At 45.7% G+C, this 22,739-nt stretch overlaps 1 protein-coding gene across 17 annotated transcripts in view; it reads left to right on the top strand.

Moving 5' to 3' along the window:
• The window catches only part of FRMD4A (FERM domain containing 4A), a 531,042-nt gene that overhangs the window by 278,358 nt on the left and 229,945 nt on the right, over positions 1–22,739 (top strand). For 2 of the 17 annotated variants that reach the window (XM_063669590.1, XM_063669583.1), the window contains exon 1: positions 2,403–2,635. The exons of 9 other annotated variants lie outside the window; for them this stretch is intronic. The gene's annotated coding sequence lies outside the window, so the exon portion shown is untranslated. Of the gene's footprint in view, positions 1–2,397; positions 2,686–3,173; positions 3,331–4,068; positions 4,477–22,739 lie in introns of those variants that run through there. 6 more of the 17 variants (XM_063669592.1, XM_063669582.1, XM_063669591.1 and 3 more) reach the window with 5 other exon arrangements.

Here is a 22,739-nt window from a genome sequence, read left to right as displayed (position 1 = left end):
AGCTTGCACAGCTAGTAGGTGGCCCAGGCAAGATTCAAGCCCAGGCAGAATGGCTTCAGTCTGTGCCCTTCACACACGGCTGTGAATCCTGATGGTGGCTAAGTGTTAAGAAAAAAATAAACAGGATGGTAACACATTAAGTACCTGGCAGAAACCATTCCCCGTGTGCTGGTCACCGAAGGTTATCTAAGAGGCAGCATTTGAGCTAGAACCTGAAAGACGACCAGGAGCCAGCTACCCAAAAAGTGGGGTAGGGAGCAGGGCCTGGCCTTCCAGGCAGGGGAAGCAGGAAATGTGAATAATATGTGATGAAGACAAAGAGGATGTGGCAGGAGCAGTGAGTAGCCACCCGCAGTCCTTAAGCAGAGCAGTGATGTGATCCGAGCTCTTTCTCCAGCCTGGGCTGCTGGGTGATCTGTGGTTGCGTGACCACCTGGAACATATGGAGCCCTGGAAGAAGGTTCTGTAGCTGGAGGGTAGGGGGTGACATGATTTCGGGTGGGGCCGGGTGGCAAAAGTAAGACCGGATGGCCAGGGGGGCCTGGTACTCAGGACCTTATAGCCATCTGAAGGAATATGGACTTTTTGTCCCTAAAGCCAGGGAAGCCCTGAACAGGTTTTTAACGGAAGTTATGGGATCAGATCTGGGATTTAGGAGAATCGCTCCAGCTGGAGTGGAGAATGCATCTGAGAGAGATAAGATCAGCACCCATTCACAGAGCTGCTGGAGACATCCTAGTGAAAGATGATGTGCCCTGAGCATGCCTGGGGACAGCAGTTGCTCACTCAGCTCCGGGCACTGTTGGGATAAGGGGCTGCCCTCATGACTTTTCAAGGGGTAGTTATGAGGACAGGCTCCGTGATCAGGTGAGGAATGAGAGAAACGAGGGAGGGAAATGAGCCCTCTATCCCTGTTTCTGGCTTTGGGGAGGAGGGAGCCTGCTGTTTCCTAAGAGAGGGAGCCTGGAGGCAGGATTGGCCAGTGAGGCAAGTTCAGTTTAGGACATACAGAAGATGTCAGTGGCCAAGGCAGAAAGCAGTAGGTGTAGATGTGGGTAGAATTCAACAAGTCATCTAAGGATGGAAACAAAATATTGGAAGATAAATGTATGTCTGAGGTGGGTGCGGTGGCTCATGCCTGTAATCCCAGCACTTTGGCCAGGCAAGTGGATCACCTGAGGTCAGGAGTTCAAGACCAGCCTGGCCAACATGGCGAAACCCAGCCTCTACTAAAAAATACTAAAAAATTAGCCGGTCCTGGTTGGTGCCTGTAATCCCAGTTACTCAGGAGGCTGAGGCAGAATAATCGCTTGAACCCAGGAAGAGAGGCTGCAGTGAGCCAAGATTGTGCCACTGCACTACAATCTGAGTGACAGAGACAGACTCTGTCTCAAAAAAAGAAAAAAAAAATTGTTGTAGGTCTGAACATTTCCTCATTGTCCATTACTAGGTGTTGTAGTCAAAACAAATCAGGACTAGAACTGGTCTGCATGCAAAGAAACAATATGCCCTCTGAGGACCTCAGAACACAAGGAGATGGGCTCCAATTGCATTATCAAAAAATGGGGCTTTGCACTAGAATAAGCCTCACACACTTTAGAGAGGTACCTGAGAATCCCATTCAAATCTGGCTTCAGATCATCAAGTCTCCAGTCAGCTTGAAATAACACAGGTAGTTAAGACCAGCCTAGGCAACATGACAAAATCCCATCTCTACAAAAAATACAAAAATTAGCAGGGCGTGGTGGGGTGTGCCTGTGGTCCCAGTTACTTAGGAGGCTGAGGCAGGAGGATCACTTGAGCCCAGGACGCGGAGGTTACAATGAGCCGTGATCACACCACCACACTCCAGCCTGGGTGACAGAGTGAAACTCTGTCTCTATAACAAACAAACAAACACAAAACAGGTAGTCCTTAACACCAGCGTTCGACTTTTTCTCCAATGCTAACTGTATACCCAATTCCCTTTCTATTGATGGTGAGGCCTTTTGAACTGTTAAAAATTTTTACCAGCGTTGTTTAGAAAACAACACAGGACCTGACTGGAAAAAGGTATAATTTTCAGTCAGCTGGAAGGTAGGATGCGAGCGATTTCTTTTTTATTACGAGGTTTGTAAGTCCTCAGAGCCTACCGGTCTCCTGAAAATGATGTTTCCAGAGCTACCAAGTACTAGATTAACCATGGTGGGGGGCAAACCAGTCTCTCCCCTGAAGAGTGGATGGGTGCAGGTTGGAAATTCTAGAGAAAGACTTTACCCAGAAACAAGTCGGCTTTTGCTAAGTGGAGGCTCTTGCCAGCATCCCCTTTTATTTTATCACCGTGTTTTGACAATTCATGAAAAAAAAATGTGTCTAAGAGCAAATTGAGCTCCTCAAGCAATAAACATTTAGACATACCCTGTGAATTGAGTTATTGTTCTTGGTGGGGAATCTTCCCAGAGTTTGTTTCTCTTTTTTGGAAAGAGAACGTGTCAGCCTGTTTTCCTCCCCCGGGTCTCTCGCAATGGAAGTCTCCCTCTCCTAGTCATTGTCGCGAAGCCTTGACAATAGCCTCATGTCTCGGTTATCCTGCAGCAACTTCCATTGAAGAGTTGAGGGGAGATTAAAATTCAATACAATTGGACTAGATCGAGGGGTAAGAGCTGTGCCTTCAGCCAAGGGAGCTGCTGTCTCCGGGCTCGCAGGGTAGGAGAGGGCCTCGCGCAGTGGCTTTGGGTGGGTTTTGTGGGGGAGCCAGGGGTCCCCCGCTTGGGGACCTCCGTGCTGGGCATCCCGCACGCTTTGGACGCGCGCAGCCTCACCGGGAGCGAACTTTGTCTGGCCTGCGGGTGCCGCGGAGAGGGGCTAGGAAGCCGAGCCAGCTCTGGGGGAGACTGGGGGCGTCCCTGGCTTTCTAGGGGGGCGGGGGAGCGCATTGTTGTCCAGGATCGGGCGGCGCTCGGAGGCCCCGCGGCGGGCGGTGGCGGTGGCGGCGGCGGTGGCGCGCGGTGCCCGCCTAGCACCCGACCTAGCGGCGCGCCGGGGGCTGGCTCGGGGCGCGCTGGGCGCACCATGCGGCGGGCCGGGCGCGGGCGAGGGGCGGGCCGGCGGCGGGGCTCCCTGGCGCCGGGCCAGGCTCGGCGCGAGAGGCGCGAGCGGACTATGGGCTGACGCCCAGGGCCCGCGGCGGGGGCGGCGGCGGGGACGGGGCGGGGGCGCGCCAGCTGCGGGCGCCAAGGCCGCCCAGTAGGCCAAGGGCCTGCGCCCGGGCGAATGGGACGCCTGTTCCGGGGTACCAGCCGCTTCCAGTCTGAAGTTCCTCGGCTCCCTTGGAAGCGCAAAAAATAAAAGGTAACGTGTCTTTGTTTCCCGGTCGCGGTGGCAGGGAGGCGACTGACGGCAGCCCTTCGCCTTCCGTGTTTTCACGCTGGGCCAGGGAAAAGGGACGCGCCGCTTCTTCTTTACTGGGGGCCTGGAGTCGTTTATTTCGCGTATGTTACAGTTTTTAAATGCAAACCCCACGTGGGGCACATACTGTGCGTTCTTCTGCAACCCTCCCCTCGGCACACACACACATACTTTCCTTGGGCACCTCAGTCCCACGCTGTCTGAATCTACCCGGAGAGATAGGAAAGGACATGGCTTTAGGCAGAGCTGGGTGGGCTTTTTTTAAAACCATTTTTTGAGAGTGACAGGGGAGCCCTTTCCTTTGGGTGCAGGACAAGGCGTTTCAGACAAGGGTGGCGGGGGCCGGCAGCAGATCGCCGCTGCCCGGGGCTGCTAAGATGGACTGCTTTTTACATTCCAAATGGCTGCAGCAAGTTTGATGCAGAGAAAAACGGACGCTCGGAAGGGGAGGAGAACAGAAGGGAACCCCCTTTAGTACGTGCTCATTTAAAATGGGCTAAATGCAGTGCTTCTATATTGGAGGCAGCTGCTCAAATGTTGGTGCACGTTGAATTCAGAAAAGATTCCCGGTGCTGCACCGAGAAAGCTGTGTGGGCTGCCTGTGTGTAACGAACGACTTGCTGCCTTTTTCTCCAGTACCCTGTTAGCAGAGTAACTGCTCGTAGATTCAGGCGTATTCTGCGAAATTTCCAAGGGATGGCTGTGCTAATAATAGGTCTGGCGGCGGCTTCTTAATAGACATCCTCATTCTGAACGATGCAGCCATGCCAGCCCCCCGGGAAGTGCAGCTTGCTGAGAAACGAGAACCAATGCCCGCAAAGGACTCCCTGACCCCACCATGAATGGATGCGGCTCTGGCTCCCCTATGAATGGAGCATCCCAATGGAGACGCTGCTACTGCTGTTTCTGGCTTCTTTCAGTTTGAATGCTCCTCACAGATAGTGATGAAAGGGGTTGCTCTGAAAACCTAGACAGGCACATTTCTAAGTCTGAGCTGGTCAGTGGTGACAGCCTGTTCTATCGGGAATACATCTGCCTTGACCTGATTGAGGGTTCAGCTGCTGGTACCCCCCTTCCACCTCTGCATCCGTAAGTCGTCCTTTTCCACCAGCATGACTGATCTGTGGGAAAGCACCGCTCAGAGAGCCCGGGACAAACTGCTGACTTCATCCCGGGAAGCCACTGCTGACCCTGGGGAAGTACCTTAGCAGCTGGATACAGTAACCTGTCCCTTAGACTTCATGAAACTTAGCTGGGTATGCTGTCCTTCAAATGTGCAGCAAAGTGCTTTTGCATGGGGGGCAGCAGTCGGGGAGAGGAAGACACATTTCATTGTTTTGTTTTTGGTCTTTAAATTGCATCAAACCCATTCATAGCATTAAGCCCCATTTATGTTGGAGTGTGACTTGGACAGAGCCAGAAGACCAAAGCTTCAAGTCAACAGAAATCTGGTTTGGTTCTCAAAGTGTTACTTGTCTCTTGCAACCTAGAAGGTTAGAAGATGAGCCAGTTTGTACATTGTCTTCTGTTAGATCCATTCTGTTGCAAAGGAAGTTTGGGTTTATTTAGGGCACAGCAGGAATGAGGGTCCTGTGGCAAATAGGTTTGAATCCACTTGGTCCCGAGAAGTTAAATAGCTGCAATTAATTTCATTGGAGGCAACATTTGGACATGCTTTGAAATCAACGCTATATTGTCCAGCCAGTGAATACAATGTTGCCTCCAGATAAGTTGGAAAGAAGTAATGACTGGTGTATAAAGTTGTGTGGGCAGAGGTAATGTTTTAGGGAGAAAAAATTAAATTCTTATTCTTTCATTAAAGGGGAATTGTTTTAGTAGGAATCAGGATCAGAAAATCTCTCCACCCTCTTTTGTTCTGACCAAGTGTGATCTGCCGCTGCTATTGCTATATTGTTTTTGGCATTTGTCTTGAAATAATTTTATTAATAAGACTTGTTATTTATGGCACAGGTTCTCTTTGTAATTTGTAGACATTGTTATCAAGTCCCCTGATAACCTAGCAGGTGGCTGGTGCCATTAGCATGATCTTGTCATTGGGGAAACTGAGACCCCTTGAGGTTCAGTGAGTTGCTGATTTCATAATCCATGAGAACAGCATCCCAGATGTGCACAGCCCTCGATGTTATTGTCACAGCAAAGTTATAGCCTGAGGTCAAAGGGAAAGACATCCAGTGCTTGGTTCTGGAACTTGGGGAGAGAGCTCTGTGGAATAGCAGATATGCAAGAGTTGCCAAGGAAAGAGCTCTTGAGTAAACCTTAAGGAGTGGATGGAAAAAGTGGGATTGGTTTGTGATGTGAAAGAAAGGGATATGGAAGGTTCAGAAGATCTCATATTGAGGGGACTTGCCAGGCTACCTTTGTCTTTAAGTCAGTGTTGGGTGAGACCACCATCAAAGGTCATTACTGCCTTTACTGCGTGAATATACCACTTGTATTCACATCGTTTATGCTGGTGTGTGTGTGTTTGCATCCGCACGTGCGTGCAGCATGCTTGTAGTTCAATTCACGTGTCCAGCAAGCCATATACTTACCCCTCATAAGACTTGCGTTTAGCCTGACGCATCATACTGAATGAAAGTATAATGGAGCAATTTACAATCTAAAGCTTTGTTCTTAGATATTTTTGCATATTTTAAGAAAAGGAACAGTATAACTTTTGAAGAATTCCTAGTTCAATATGTCAAAATGAGAAATAGACATGCTAACAGTTAACCAGCTTATGAAGTTCTTTTAAACTACTCTCCATAGAGTATTAGAATGTCTGAGTCTGGGGTCAGCAGTAACTTCAATTCATATGTCTTATTTTTTGGATAGCACCTGATATGATAACATTTGTGACAGAATTTCTCTTTTCTGGTTTATTTGTTGTGTAAAATCTCAGCGTCTTAGAAGCAATTTCTGGGACCCCATAAGAAAGCAATAGGGTGATGATCTTCTAATGATTCTTCAGTCTAAACTCCAAAAACTACATTCCTCTTGAGCTAAAACAAGAGCTCTCTTACCTTAATAGAATCAGCAAGTAACTCAGTCCCATGTGTCCTCATGACCTCCCCAGGACACTGCATTTTTATCCGTTCACCCCACCTTACCCATTTCTGATTCTGCGCTGTCCACTTCTCTCTGGAAATGTCATGAAAGGGACAACAACAACAAAAAGATGTTGGATGTCTCTGAAAAGTTAGGCATTGATGTAAGAAAAGGAAATAAAGGGATCATCGCATCAATTGTGGTGGGTATGTAGATATTTGGGTTTTTCTTCCAATAGCAAAATCAGAGTCAGAGAATCTTGGAAAAGTGGCTACTAAAAATCTGATCTTGTGGGGAAAGGCATGCTGGATTTTATCTTGAGGTGTTCATTCCAGCCATAATCAGACTGAAGTACATCAGTAGTATTTTCCAATGTTTAGTTGTTGTTTTTCCCAGAGCATTTCATCTCCAGAGTTGGTACAATAGCTCTTGGAACTTTGGGCTTCGGAGTCACGATTGCACACAAAGGCCAGACGGTTTCACTGCTCTCTTCTGCAAAAAGTTTTCCGAATCAGCATAAATCCAGCTTATCAAAAATTCTCTCCACAGCAGTTTCATTTTAGTTCCCTAAATCCATCAGCTGCCACCCTTTCCGTTGTCTCATGGAATCAGCACATCCTTCTCTTATAAGGAATAATTTAGACACACCCTTACATTGGAAGTAACCAGCTCTACCACAAGTGGCATTCTTTTAAAAATCTCTATCACTGTTCCTCTCTTACTTTTACAGAAGATGATCAGAGCTGGTGCTACTGTTTAGTACATTGCGCTAATGCTTATTTGGGGGGCTAATGAGTGTCTGTGTGTGTTCAGTTTTTTTGTTTGTTTGTTTTTTGTTTTTGTTTTGTTTTCAGATGGAGTCTTGCTCTGTCACCAGGCTGGAGTGCAGTGGTGCAATCTCGGCTCACCGCAACCTCTGCCACCCTGGTTCAAGTGATTCTTCTGCCTCAGCCTCCCAAGTAGCTGGGAATACAGGCACGTGCCACTACGCCCAGCTAATTTTTGTATTTTTAGTAGAGACGGGGTTTCACCATGTTGGCCAGTATGGTCTCGATCTCCTGACCTTGTGATCTGCCCACTTCAGCCTCCCAAAGTGCTGGGATTACAGGCGTAAGCCGCCGCACCCGGCCTCAGTTCTTAACTATATCAGTGGAAATTGGGCATTTTCTTCCCAAAGATAAACATTCTTCATCTTCCACTTGAAGATGGAAGTCACTGCTAAGAATAAAAGCCACAACTGCTGGAAAGAAATGGAGGACTATGGGGGATCAGGTTCAGGTCAGTGGCCTTATTACTACCAAAAAATCAAGAAGAAATGAGTGGTAGTCTAAGTTTGAATCAAATCAGAACCTCTCTACAGATGTACAAGCATAATTAATTCTAATTCAGAGAAGTTCCTTGTAGGCTCTAGCTTGTTAGGAAGGGCGATCTCTATCCTGTGTGATGTTTTCTGGCTTTTTGTTTTAAAGATAGAGCTCCAGCCATTCAATGATACAATACAAGAAGAAAAGTGTTGTCTGTGGTCAAGAGCATTGGTACATCCATACCCTTTGCCCCAAACTCTGACTTACATTCACATGTTCCTTTTTGCTCCTGCCTTCTTAGCAATTATTTGCCAATCCATGGCTACTGCATACGTTTTGTTTGCATGCACTTACTACATTAACTCGCTGCTCGTGTTGAGCACTCCCCGGACCCTGATTGTATAAGCAAATCGCTGAGTGAACGTATCAGACCACACTCCAACATGGATCTGTTTAGACTTCAGAAACCTGAAAAACCAGCCAAGCATGGTGGCACGTGCCTGTGTCCCAGATACTCCAGGAGGCTAAAACGGGAGGATTGTTTGAGTCCAGGAGTTGGAGGTTACAGCGAGCTATGATTGCACCAATGCACTCCAGCCTGGGCAACAGAGGGAGACCCTGTCTCTAAAAAAATAAAAATAAAGGAAAAAAAAGAAAGAAATCTGGAAAACCCCAGGGGTCTAAAGCACAGTGTCACTTGTTAGGCCCACCTGTGTCAAAACTTTTCTTAGTCTATACTGTGGTGTGGCTCCTCTTCCTCAGTTAGCAATACATTACCAACCTTAAAGTCCGGAGTCCTGGTCCTAATGCAGAATACCAAACCTTTTAATGATATTTTTCACTTCAAATTAGCCAAAGCCTCTCCCTGCACACTTGAAGCTATCACTCCACAATTTCCTGTGGGATTAGCCTGTTCTTTGGTGATGCAGCCCTCTTTGCGAGGCTTTTGCCTCTCTTTGTCCTTGCTGTATGGGGAATGCATAAAAAAAGGAAATAAAAATGGCAGGTAATGGGGAATTAGATTGATAATGCATGACAGGGAATGGAAATAATAATCGGTGAGTTGCCAGGCTGTGCCATTCATAACCAGAAAATGCACCATTACGCTCTCGCCACATGCCCGGGAAGAAGTACACAGATGTGACAAACCCAAACTAGGAAGCCAGACAGTGTGGGTCCTCCAGAGCTAGACGACATACCTACCAATAGCCGGAGAGTCTAGCGCTGGCTTGCCCATCTCCTACTCCCACTGGCCAGCCCTGATAAGTATCTGATATTTATTTCTCTGTTGCCCAGAGAGAGAGAGAGAAAAGGAGAGAGGGGAGGGTGATGAGGACATGAAGCAGACACTGATGGAGCACAATGGGGAGCAGTGTTTGGCCTTCTCAATCCCCTTTTATTGGGCTGCTTGAGTGTTTTGTAACAGAAGAACTGCAGAGTGACCAGTAGCACAGATGTAGCCTGCAGGTCTTGGCAGGAGGGGAGAACCATGTACAGAAGGCAGTTGTAACAAGGGCTACTGTTAGCAAGGGCTGCAGCCACGGCTGCAGGGCTGCCCATCACAGTCAATGCCTGGTGCAGTCTACAAATCACGTGCATATGTGATCTGGGGGTTATCCAGCCAATCAAACATTTTAGAGAGATGGTGCTTTAGGAATGAAAGGGGGTATCTAGATCATTTTTGCAAATGAGGAAGAGCTTACAGGCATTGAGGGACCTCGCCCTGGTCTCAGCTGCTGCGCCAACACTGGTGTCCCTGACTCCTGACGTGGATCTGCGTGGTGCAACCTGGCATGGCAAACAGAGAGGGGAGGATGGCACCATCTCACCCTGGGTTTGGTCATCTAACCAGCTCTGCCACTGCTTATGTGGCCTTGGGTGAATTACTGAGTCTCTCTGAGCCTTGGTTGCTTTATTTATAAGTGACATTCGGAGGAGCAAATTAGTTAATACCTGCGAAGCGCCTAACTCTCAAAAAGTATGGGAGACTCTTTTTTCTGGAGAGATGGGATCTTGCTATGTTTCCCAGGCTGGTCTCCCAGGCTGGCCTCAAACGATCCTCCTTCCTTGGCCTCCCCAAGCCCTGGGATTACAGGCATGAGCTACTGCATTCGGCAAGGAGACATCTCTAGAATAAGAGATTTTGTCTTTATATTTCCCCCTCTCCAACCTTGTTTACTTATATTACTGGAAGGCTTAACGTTGCTAACTTTGGGGGGGATATGATCCCATCAAGGTAGAAGAAGCCAGCTGGCTGTGGAAGTGGAGGTGCTACTCAAATAAATGGTGCATCCTCACTTATAATACTGAAATGAATTTTATAGACAGAAAGTAGTATACGTGGACAAATGTTAGCTCTGATATTTCACAAGTGTCACCTAGCCTTCCAGAAAGGGTTCTGCAGATAAAGTCATGACCCTAGCCATTCTTACCTTGTTGGGAACAGGGAAGATTTGTGAAGATGGCAGGTGGCAGGATGTAATAGAGTCTTCTAGCTGTGAAAAGGAATTAGGGTCTATCACCGGGAGCAGATGAGAGGGCCCAGGGCTCTACTACATCTGGGTCTCCAGGGAGTCCTGGAACATTAAGGTAGAGAAAGTCGGTGGGGGGAGGGGAAGGAAGAAAAGACAGATGACTTTGCCTTTGACCCAGTGGATTATATCACCAATTTCTAAGAATTTCTAAAATTCTTTAATTTTCAAAAATGATCGGAAAAAGCTTTTATCTTGAAAAAATTCTAGAAAAGATATAAGAATTACCGAGATTATGTCAATGAATGGCAATTACATCCTTTTCTGAACAAAAAAGGCAACACTGTAATCACCCCATAATGTTATTTGTCTACTTCCCATTTATTGCCATTAATTAGGAAGATTTTCAACTCCTATTTATTTATTATATTCCACCAAAGTCATTAATGCAACAAGTTAATGGCAGAAATAAGCCTAGATCCTGAATATACGGGATACCTTTTGGGGAGTGTGTGTGTGTGTGTGTGTGTGTGTGTGTGTGTGTGTGTTTCGTTTCCATTGCGTCAACCACTCAACCACCGTGAAAATACTGGGATAGTTTCCTTGTAGTTCGAGAAGTCAACGTGTCAATTTGCATAATGTTCATCGAAAAAATTTTAAGCACTTAATAACCTTCTAAATGTTAAATAAAGTCAGAGCAAGAGATCATCTGTCTTCTGGAGACTGATTAAACAGTCACACACAGGCAGCAGAAGATAAACATTAAGCAAATATGCAAACAGGGAGAGTATTTATAGAACATTATATCTGCGTCCAAGACTAGGATATATTTTCGGTGAGCCCTGAGGGACAGCTTATGGCCATCTTTTGCCTAGACAGGGTGGAGTGTGTCTGTCATTTGATGGAGAAATTATAAGCTGGTATTTGTTTGTGGTTCCTTCCTTACTTTATTGTGGAAAATATGGCTTTTGTCATCCACAACAATTTAGTTCGTTTGCCTTCCTGTTCCTAAAGTTGTAAATTAGTCGATAGAGATATTGTGCCATATAGAAATCTGCAACTTCCAAGTGGGAAAGATATCCAAATACTCAGAGAATATGAGAATACTATCCAAAAACACAGTACTTTGTTTCTTGTTTTTTTTTCTGTTTGTTTTTTTGAGACAAAGCCTGTCGGCCAGGCTGGAGTGCAGTGGTACAATGTCAACTCGCCGCAACCTCCGCCTCCCAGGTTCAAGCAATTCTCCTGCCTTAGCCTGCCGAGTAGCTGGGATTACAGCCACGCATCACTACACCCAGCTAATTTTTTTGTATTTTTAGTAGAGACGGGGCTTCACCATGTTGGCCAAGCTGGTCTTGAACTCCTGACCTCAGGTAATCTGCCCGCCTCAGCCTCCCAAAGTGCTAGGATTACAGCTGTGAGCCACCGCGCCTGGCCAGTACTTTGTTTCTTAAGCAGCTAGATCCTCCTTTGCTTCTTGCCAGTGAAACTGACCACGCTCCTAGAGAACAGACAAAACTCAACTAAAAAATTCCATAAATTGGCTGGGTGCAGTGGCTTATGCCTGTAATCCCAGCACATTGGGAGACCGAGGCGAGAGGATCACTTGAGGACAGAAGTTCGAGACCAGCCTGGCCAACATGGCAAAACCCCATCTCTACAAAAAATACAAAAATTAGCCGGGTGTGGTGGCATGCACCAGTAGTCCCGGCTACTTGGGAGACTGAGGTGGGAGGATTGCTTGAGCCCAGAAGGCAGAGGTTGCAGTGAGCCGTGATAGTGCCACTGCACTCCAGCCTGGGTGACAGAACGAGAGTGTGTCTCAAAAAAAAAAAAAAAAAAAAAAAACCAAAAAATTATACTGTGGCTTTTGGTTTTGTATTGGATGTAGATAAAAGTCAATACGCGAGTGTTCATTTGTAGGAAAGATGGGGTGGAGGAACTCAAGTATCGTGGCTTGCCCTGCTGGCTGGGCAATGAGGATGAAGAGGGCACATGGCATCTGCCCTGTGCCTTCCCAGCAGACCTTTCCTGAAGGAGCCTGTCCATCTATCTGGCTTTGAAATGGCTGATTCTGGGTTTGGCTACTTACCAGTGTTCCCTAAATACTATTCCCCAAAGCAACCCCACTGGGTAGGATTCCAGAGCTTACAAATGCTTTGCTGTTTCCCTTTGTGATTACTGGTCCCACCTGTGGTTTTCTCATTACTCCTCTTCCTCTTCCTCCAAGGCTGAGACCTCATTGTCCCATGATGTGACTCACCATGCCTGCCTCGAGCTTCCTCTTTCTAAGTTGCTCGGAGTCAGCTGTTCTGCAGCTAATCTTTCCAATCAAATTTCTCCAATGCCTCAGTCCATACATTGTCTTCCCACATTCTTTTAGGGTGAGGTGCTGACTGCCATTGTCATAGTTTAGGGGCTGTCTTTCCTGAGTCATTATAAAATCATCACAGCTTATCCTTTGGCCAGCTTCCTATACCCCTGACCACATCCACAGCCCCCACCTCAGCACCCTGCATTCTTCGTAGACCACAGTCCTTAGCATGGAAGAAAAAGCCCATCACAATCTAGAGGCTTCTTATTTCTTAAACATCTTTTTTTATGTTAACCATCACACACACACACACACACACACACACACACACACACACACACACACACACACCCTTGCCTCTCCCCAAGCACATTTGACCTCATCCGGACTTCAGCCTTTGCAATTGCTCCCTTCACATTGCCATTCCCCTCCCATCCCTTTCCTGCCTGGGACGCACCTACTCATTCTTTACTTAGAGCCTCCAGGTTTCCCTGCTCCTGTTCCTCCAAGCAGAAGCGAGTTCCCTTCCTCTATTCTCCAGAAGCATCCATGCTGGAAGGCAGTTGCAGTTCGATCCTATGGACAGTAACAACCTGTTCACATGCTTCCCACCATCGCTTTTTAGGGGTAGGACCATATCTTCTTTGTCGTTGACTGCACAGCACCCAGCATTATCCCTGGCATTTGGCAGGTACTCAGAAATGTAACTGAGGAACTCATTGTCACGTTGTGATTTCTCCTTTCTTGACTTGTCTGCACAGATCTCTAGGGACTGTTTCCTGCTCCAGCCCAGGGCCCCTACCTGTGGTCAGCTCTTCTCTCGCTAGGCAGCTCTGCTTTCTCTCTCTGCCTGTTTCTATGTCAAAGGGGAAGAGAATAAGGATAGTGTGACAACTCTCTCTCTCTCTCTCTCTGGCCCATTCTTGCTCTGTCACTCAGACTGGAGTGCAGTGGTGCAATCATAGCTCACTGTAGCCTCCAACTCCTGGGCTCAAGTGATCCTCCCATCTCAGCCTCCCTGGTACCTGGAACTACAGGCATGTACCACCATGCCCAGCTAATTTTTTTTTTTAGAGATGGGGGTCTCACTAGATTGCCTTGGCTAGTCTTGAACTCTGACCTCAAGCGATCCTCCCACTTCAGCCTCTCAAAGCTCTGGGATTGCAGGTGTGAGCCACCACACCCAGCCCTCCTTTTTTTCATATAAAAATGCTACCCTGGCAAACCCCAGCTGGCAAATGGCAGAAGTATTTGAGTGCCACAAGTTCATTCATTCATTCATTCATTCATGCACCCACCCATTCAGTCATTCAACACATACCTATTGGTATGCCTTGTACATTCCAGGAATGTGGCAGTGAGAAAAACCAACCAAGTCTTGCCCCTGGGGAGCTTGCATTCGAAGAGGAAGGGGCAGACAGTCCACATGATCAATAAGTAAGTGACAGAGGATGCTAGAAGCTGGCAACTACTACAAAGAAAAACAAAGCAGAGGAAGGGAAGTGTGATAAGTTGCTCTTTTAAACACAGGGGTCTTGTAGACCTCGGGAAAGGTGATCATTGAGCAAAGACTGAAAGGATGTGAGGAGGTGAGCCAGGTGGGTGTCTGGAGGTGGTGAGTATTCCAAGCAGAGGGCAGAGTTCATCAAAGGCACTGAGGCAGGAGTGTGGCAGGGAACAAGAGAGGTTGCACCCAGGAGAGGTCCCAGAGCCCTGTGGTACAGGGTGAGGACTGGCGGGAGTCACATGGGCCTTTAAGGCTCTACCCTGGGGGGCTCTCCCCAGTGTGGAGCTGGGGAGCCCCTGGTCCCACGGAGGCCATGCAGAAATGGTTTGGGTGCTGTGCGGGTGAGATTGCAAGGTGGGCAGAGTTGGAAGCACATTTGCAAGAATCCAGACAAGTGATGATGATGACGATGATGATGATGATGATGATGACGATGATGATGATGATGACGGTGATGAAAAGTGTTCAGGTTCTGGATATTTTGAAGACAGAACCAACAGGATTTTCTGGGGGTTCGATGTGGGATATGTGATAAAGAGAAGAGTCCAGAATTTGGGGCCAAAAGAGCAGAAAATGGAGATGACAAGGCAGAGCTACCATTACCTGGGAGGGGAAGCTGTGATTTGGGGAAAAGTGAGATCAGGAATTCCATCTGGGACTCACTGAGCTTGGGATGTTTAACAAGGGACCAAGTGAGGTGTGGAGAGGGCAGTTTTGTGGATAATTCTCTACAAACCTGGGTCAGGGGACACCACAGTGGAGACACAGAGTTGAAGCTCAACCGTGTACAAATGATGCTTAAAGCACAAAAGACTGCCAACTCCAGGGTTCAGAACTGAGTATGATGACATCTGGGAAAATGCATAAGCATCAAACTTCAAATGAAAAGAATATAATATATGAAAAACGGCCAAGCGTGGTGGCTCACACCCGTAATCCCAGCAACTTGGGAGGCTGAGGTGGGAGAATCGCTTGAGGCCAGGAGTTTGAGAGTAGCCTGGATCACATAGTGAGACTCATCTCAAGAAGAAGAAGAAGGAGGAGGAGGAGGGGGAGGAGGAGGAAGAAGGGGAAGGGGAAGGGGAAGGAGCGGGGGCAGAAGGGGGAGGAGGAGGAGGAGGGAGGAGGGAGAAGGGAGGAGGAGCAGGAAAAGGAAGAGAAAGAAGAAGGAGGAGGAGGAAGGAAAGAAAAGAATTCCTCAATGTGTGAAGAATTCTGTTGAGATGTGCCGTTGTACAAATTGAACCCTCAATGTCGTGCTCCTGATGGTTGGTGTCTTTTTGGTAACGTGAAAGAAATGTCTCTCTTTTATTTTATTTTATTTATTTGTGGGGAGATGGGGTATCACCCTGCTGCCCAGGATGGAGTACAATGGTGCCATCATGGCTCACTGCAGACTCAAACTCCTGGACTCAAGTGATTCTCCCAACTCAGCCTCCTCAGTACTAGGGACTACAGGCACATGCCTCCATGCCTGGCTAAGTTTTTTAAAAGATTTTTTTTTTTTTTTGAGAGATGGGATCTTGCTGTGTTGCCTAGGCTGGTTTTGAACTCCAGGCCAAAGCACTGGGATTACCACCACACCCGGCTAATTTTTGTATTTTTTTTTAGAGATGGGGTCTCACTGTATTGCCCAGGCTGGTCTCAATCTCTTGGCTTCAAGCAATCCTCCAGCCTTGGCCTCACAAAGTGCTAACTCTCATATTTAAATAGATTGATTAATATATCATTGACATACAATAAACTACACATATTTAAAATATACTGTTGGATATGTCTTGATATATGACTGTACCTGGGAAACCATCACCACAATCAGAAATTGTAACTCTGTACTTTTATACTTTTAGTCAATCATTTGTGTGATGCTCAGGACTAGACAAGAGGAAGGATATAAAATGTCATCACTGTCCCTGCCTCATCTGTCTGTCCTGATTTAAAATTCTGGCTTTCCAATACTATTATCTAGTCACAGACTCATTTCCAGGTTCCTTCCTTCCTTCCTTCCTTCCTTCCTTCCTTCCTTCCCTCCTTCCCTCCTTCCCTCCCTCCCTCTCTCTTTCTCTCTTTATCTCTCTCTCTCTCTTTCTTTTCTTTCTATGTTTTGTGATGGAGTCTTGCTGTGTCGCCCAGGCTGGAGTGCAGTGGCGTGATCTCGGCTCACCGCAACCTCCGCCTCCCGGGTTCAAGTGATTCTTCTGCCTCAGCCTCCCGAGTAGCTGGGATTACAGATGCTCACCAGCATGCCTGGCTAATTTTTGTATTTTTAGTAGAGGCAACGTTTTGCCATGTTGGCCAGGCTGGTTTCAAACTCCTGACCTCAGGTGATCTGCCCGCCTCGGCCTCCCAAAGTGCTGGGATTACAGGCGTGAGCCACCGTGCTCGGCTTTATTTCCAGGTCTTTTCTGAAGGTTTTGCTAAAAATACACTGCACTTTGGTTATCAAAGGGTTTGGTGTGACATGGTGAGCTGCTTCCACCAGTGTCACTGGTTAAACCAGGAAGGCGCAAAGATCAGGAGCCCAGCCAGCTTTTAATCAGCTCAGATCCAGGCAAAAACATCTCTCTCCTTCCTTCTTTCATGGAAACAGCCCAAACACTAGGCTCTATTTCAGCTTTTTTTTTTTTTTTTTTTTTTTTGCTACAAGTAGTCAACACAGTAATTACCTCCTGCTGAAAGCTTTGAGAAATTGTTCTGTGTCCAATTAGAATTTTTGATTTGACTAACAGATACAATATAACATCTTTATTTCTGTAACTGCTCACTAATGATATGCACCCTGGATATATTTAGACTCTCATTTGCCGGGGCCATTGCATCGTAAGGTGCTACGTTACTGTCTGTGACAGCATTTCCACCAAGAGGCTTGATGAGGACGGGAGTGGGGAGACTTTTGGGTTTGGGAGTCCTCTCCCTCGCTCTTTCCACCCTTCTCAGGCCTGACCTTCCATGCCCAGGCTTACATGGGGAGCAGCTCTAGGACTTGTCCCCTCCTGGGAGCTCCTGACACCGGACCAGGCGCCCAGGGGCAGATCTCCATGAAGTGTCTGGGATGGTTCATGGGGCAGCCAGCCAGTGTCAAAACCTCCCCCAGGAAGAATGGAAGGAGGGATCTGCCAGCACAGCTCATGCAAGAGCAAGAAGTCCCTGCCAGCGACATTCCAGCAGAACCCTTTCCAAAGTACTTGGTTATGTAAACAGAAAGGCGGCAGCCTCCAGCCCAGATGCACTGCCCTGTGTGGATGTCAAAGTCGCTGTGGAAACTTCCCCCCATGGAAGCACTACGGGTCCCCAAGCTCTCCCTGCAGCTCTGCATTGGAATGGGGAGGGTTGGGGACTTCTTTTTGACCTCATGGAGCTGGGACCTCCATGTAGGACTGGTGGTTCTCTAGTTCTGGAGCGTCCCTGTTTCTCAGATGTGTCTTGCTGTGATGCCACTAGAAGTTTGATCTGATTTAAGGGTGTCACTGGAGTCAGCTGTCAGTGTGGAGTGCTTCCTGCTAAACGTGGCAGGACTTGGCATCTGAGCATGTGGTCCTTGGACTCAGGCACTTAGTACAGGAGTGCTTTGTATCCAACACAGGTTTAGCAAAGCAGGTGGCCCGGCAGGACATACTAACTTCATAGTTAGTCACTGTATGTCAAGAGCCACCAAAGACCCAAGGGTGGAATTTAGAAAACTTGCAGATGGTCTAGAATACTATTTTCTGCTCCACACCTCCCTGGGAGGCAATGGAGATTACGACTATAGTCATATACAAAGAAGATTGTATAGTAAGATACAAAGAAGATTGTTTATGACAATCTTCTTTGTATAGTAATATACAAATATGTATTTGTATACAAATTTGTATACAAATACATATTTGTATATATATAAATATACAAATAAATATAGTAATATAATCTTTGTATAGTAACATACAAAGAAGATTGTTTATGACAAGGAGAGCCCATTCCCCAAATCTTATCTATGTGGCTTCACCCACCACTGAGGGCAGATCCACACTGATTGTGCTTGTCGCATAGGTATGTGAATGACAAATAATGCATGTGTTCCTGAGACTGGCTTTTGGGACATATTTCTACAGAATAAGCAAATGAAAACATATTTCACTGAATGCAAATTAAGTTGTATGGTACCTATATTACATAATTGCCCTTGAAATTGTATATATAAAGATATATACTATTTAAATATATATTTATTATTCATATAAAATATTTATTGTGTGCCTGTTATGGCAGTCACATCATTCTATTTTAATCACACATATTATTGTTTTGGTATCAATAAAATGTTTACAACTGTGAAAACTTATTGTATAATAAGACCCATAGTTGTAAATAATACTGTGTCTCCTTCCATTGATCACAACATAAGCAAAATTTTTTTAAAATTTCATTTAAAATGACAGATTAAACTGGACACTGAAACAAAGTAGGCAAATTCATGTTACCAGAAAATATTATTAAGGTTCTTGGTTACTGAGCACATGAATTCTCTACCAAAATGCCTGTAACTCTTTTGCACAGCATTACATTTTAAATAGAGGATGTTCAACCACACGTTTATACGAGAAAAATTGGTAGCATCAAAAAGTAGAAAAATGTATTTCTGCCTATCAGTCTGTACTGAAATTTTTGTAAGCCTTCTGAAGCACTGAGTGAATGTTGTAAAATTTTGTTTCACCAAACCACATGTAATATTGTACCAAGGAAACATCACAAGTAAATACATCAGCTATCAGAATGAATATATTTTCTTGGAACTCTTTGTTTCTAGCTGTGCCTATATATCCATGTCTTACACAACACAACTTATTGGAGAGGGAGAGAAGGGATCTTAGAGTCCATCTGTCCCTGAGTTCTGTAATCCTTTTGACAACTTCCCTTGCTAAAGTCTCTGGTCCCTTCCTGATGATTTGAAGTGATAATGGGGCAACCTACTCCATTTTGAACAATGATGCTTGTTCAAAAGTTCTTCCTTCTATTGAATCTGAATGTATCTTCTGGAATTTCCACTCATTGGGTCTATTTTTTGCCCACCCAAGCAAAGTTAACCCGCCTTCACTTTATACACATCAGATTAGCAAGTCCCCCCGAACCCCCATTTGGGTAAGCCCAGGACAGTCCTGTTCTCTCTATATAATCAGTTTATACCTGTTCTCTCTATATAATCAATAATAGCCTCCCTTTTGACTCACAAGTATCTGGTATGGCCAATAGGTTGTATGGTCATGCTACCACTAGGGCTTTTGATATGTAGGCCACCGATGCAGCTTTTCCCTCAGTCCTCGGAAGTACTGGTTTCTGGACCTTCACCCGGTCTAGTTATCCTTCTTTGGTCTTTCTCCCGTTTCTTTCATTTCTTGTGTAAAATATAGTACCCACAATTGAATACAGATTTCCAGAAGTGGTTTAACCATAGCAGAATGCAGGGCACCTCTTAATTCCCTTATTCCAATGCTGTGCTTCTAGCACGTGTGTGAAGAGTAGGACACAAAACCGTAAACAATATGACCCCAACTTTTACATTTGAAGCTTCCATCCGAACCTCTTTGCCCTCTGTAAATGTGATATGCATGCCTTCTGTGTCCATTTATCAATCACTGGGGGGAAATACATGGATTGAGGAAAACAAGTTCTACTTTAATATCACTTTGCAGTTTTCCAAGTGCTTGTAGATCTTGCCGTTGCAACCCTGTCTCCAGACTCCCCTCATTTTGGCCTCGTGACGAAATTGACTTGAAAACAGTGCTCAGTGGCTATTTCCTATTTCAAGCGATTTAGCCATTCTCACTCAGACGATTAGCTCCCCCTTCTTTGTTTTCATAAAGACGGTGTCCAGCTGTATTTCTCACTGCTTCCTTCTCATCCGCCACTGTGTCCTTCAGCTCACTGCCTGGGTGACGTTTCCAGAACATTCTATGTTCTCTCCCATTTCATCCCTTCTTACCTCATGTTGCTGTGTTCTGCAGATATCACTCCTTCCCTGGGGTATTGACGGATCCACCAGGTGTGAGTTAGGGTGTCCCCCCATCCCCATCCCATAGCATCTTATACTCACCCCTGTAGTCACACTGATCACTCTGCAACTGCCTGTTAACTTGGATATTTCCTCTACGGGACATAGAAGTTCCTTAAGTATAGGAGCAAAAATCACATTCATCATTATATATCTAATAAGATCCCTGGCACATAATAAAGATGCCATAAGCACTTGAGTGAACACATTGTGGTGAACATTACTATGAATAATTCTTTATTCTATTTCTCTCGTTTCAATGGGGAAAATTCCTAGAAAAGAAATGACAGAGCCCAAGGATCTGAACTTTTTAGCTGTTTGCATTCTATTTCTTGGAAGGTGTTAGTGGTCTTCTAATTAAGTTGTAATTATCTACTAATTAAATGATTTTATCTTTAATATAGTAATTCCCATTATAGTTGTTACAATGCCTTCCTGAAATTTACATTAACTTTTTACTTTTGCTTATGGGGCCTTGTGGAGTATAATTTATTTTTTAGAATGATTTTTATGGTAGTCAAATCTATAATTTTTTCCTTTTTGGCTCATTCACTGCTTTTAGGCTTAGAGAAGCATGATAAATAATCATCTACCTGGTTTTAAAATTTAACTTTATAAACTACCTGGGATTTATTATGGGGAAAGGGTGCAGTTCATTTATATTCCTTTCATTTCCCTCTTGATTGAGAAGAGTGAAACAAACAGAAGCTGAATTGTTCAGCAATTCCTCTTTTTGAGACAGTGTCTCACTCTGTCGCCCAGGCTGGAGTGCAGTGGTGCAATCTCGGCTCACCACAACCTCCGCCTGGCAGGTTCAAGCGATTCTCCTGCCTCAGCCTCCCAAGCAGCCGGGACTACAGACGTGTGCCAACAAGCCCAGTTAATTTTTGTATTTTTAGTAGAGACGAGGTTTCACCATGTTGGCTAGGCTGGTCTCAACTCCTGACCTCTGGTGATCCATCTGCCTCTGCCTCCCAAAGTCTGGGATTACAGGCATGAACCACCGCACCCAACCAGCATCTACTTGCTTCAAACAATATTTTCATTCCCTTCCTTGCTCTTCTTGCTTTGAACATATCTTTAAAGGTTCTTTTATTGTCCTTAGACTTTCCTTGTTTTAAATATCAGTGTCATGACTAGGCACAGTGGCTCAGCCTGTAATCTCAGCACTTTGGGAGGCTGAGGTGGACAGATCACCAGAGGTCAGGAGTTCAAGACCAGCCTGGCCAACATGGTGAAACTCTGTCTCTACTAAAAATACAAAAATTAGTGGGGCATGGTGGCTGGTGCCTGTAATCCCAGCTACTCAGGAGGCTGAGGCACAAGAATCACTTGAACCTGGGAGAGAGAGATTGCAGTGAGCTGAGATCGCACCATCGTACTCCAGCCTGGGCGACAGAGCGAGACTCTGTCTCAAAAATAAATTAATTAATTTAAATAAATAAATATCTGCATCAGCTTTCCAACTCTCTCCCTGTAAACTTGTAGTGCACGAAAAATGCTGGAAATATTTCTCGTACGTTGTGTGCCCTCCATACTTTGTTCTACTGCAGTCTAGCCTCCTTTGCGAGTTCTCCAGCACACACCCTGTGTTCTTCATGTCTCAATCTTCACTTCCTCATTTAATTTTATTTTTATCATGTGATCAAAATTTTATGTTTAAAGTCACCATCCCATACAAACTATATTTTTTTAGATCCAGAGAGTCAAACTTATCTTTTCTTTTTTTTTTTTTCAGCCTTATCTTTTTTTCTAGGCTTTTAAAAACTGTCTTTCTGGGGTCTCCATCTAACTATTCTATTTTTTTCTTTTTTCTTTTTTTTTTGAGACAGAGTCTCACTCTTTTCACCCAGGCTGGAGTGCAGTGGCGTGATCTAGGCTCACTGCAACTTCCACCTCCTGGGTTCAAGTGATTCGTCTGCCTCAGCCTCGCAAGTAGCTAGGACTATAGTTGTTCACCACCATGCCCGACTAATTTTTGTATTTTTGGTAGAGATGACATTTCGCCATGTTGGCTGGGCTGGTCTTGAACTCCTGGCCTCAGCTGATCTGCCCCCCTCCGCCTCCCAAAGTGCTGGGATTACAGGTATGAGTCACTGCGCCCAGGCTCCATCTAACTATCATTTTCTACTCTAAAAATTCCAAGTACAGTTATCAAAACAAAAGAAAAGGTAGATATTTGCCTTTCCCTTTGAAAAAAAGCCTCTCATTCTACCCCAAACAAACAAACAAACAAACAGACAAACATATAAACAACCTCTGTCACTCATACTGAAGCCAGAGCTCCATGTGGCAGAGAACAGGTGTTATTTTCCATCTTTCCTCACTGTTCCCCCAGGGAACAGTTGGATGTTAGGTGGGTGTGTACGTTCTGGCTGCTTCTTGCATGTTCTGTTTCTTTGGGGTTTACACCTCTCCCAGCTGCCCTTGCAGAACGTCTGCCTGAACGCATGTGCTGTAAATAAGAATTACGTGCGTACATAAGAACCTGGACATTTTCCCACACATCGTACATGGGTATTCCTAAACCTCCTTTCTTAGGCCAGCTCCTGTATTCCTTACATCTGCTCTCAATGTAATGATTGCGGGTGGCACAGGATGGCCCTGGGAACCGGTTACTGGGAAAAAGAGCTGGGCTTCCAAGCCTCCTGTCTGAACGAAGTACCCTCCTCTACAAATG

This window comes from Pongo pygmaeus, chromosome 8 (assembly GCF_028885625.2).
Source record: "Pongo pygmaeus isolate AG05252 chromosome 8, NHGRI_mPonPyg2-v2.0_pri, whole genome shotgun sequence".
NCBI lineage: Eukaryota > Metazoa > Chordata > Mammalia > Primates > Hominidae > Pongo > Pongo pygmaeus.
The sequence above is the reverse complement of the archived record's forward strand: the minus strand, read 5'-3'. Positions and strand labels throughout refer to the sequence as shown.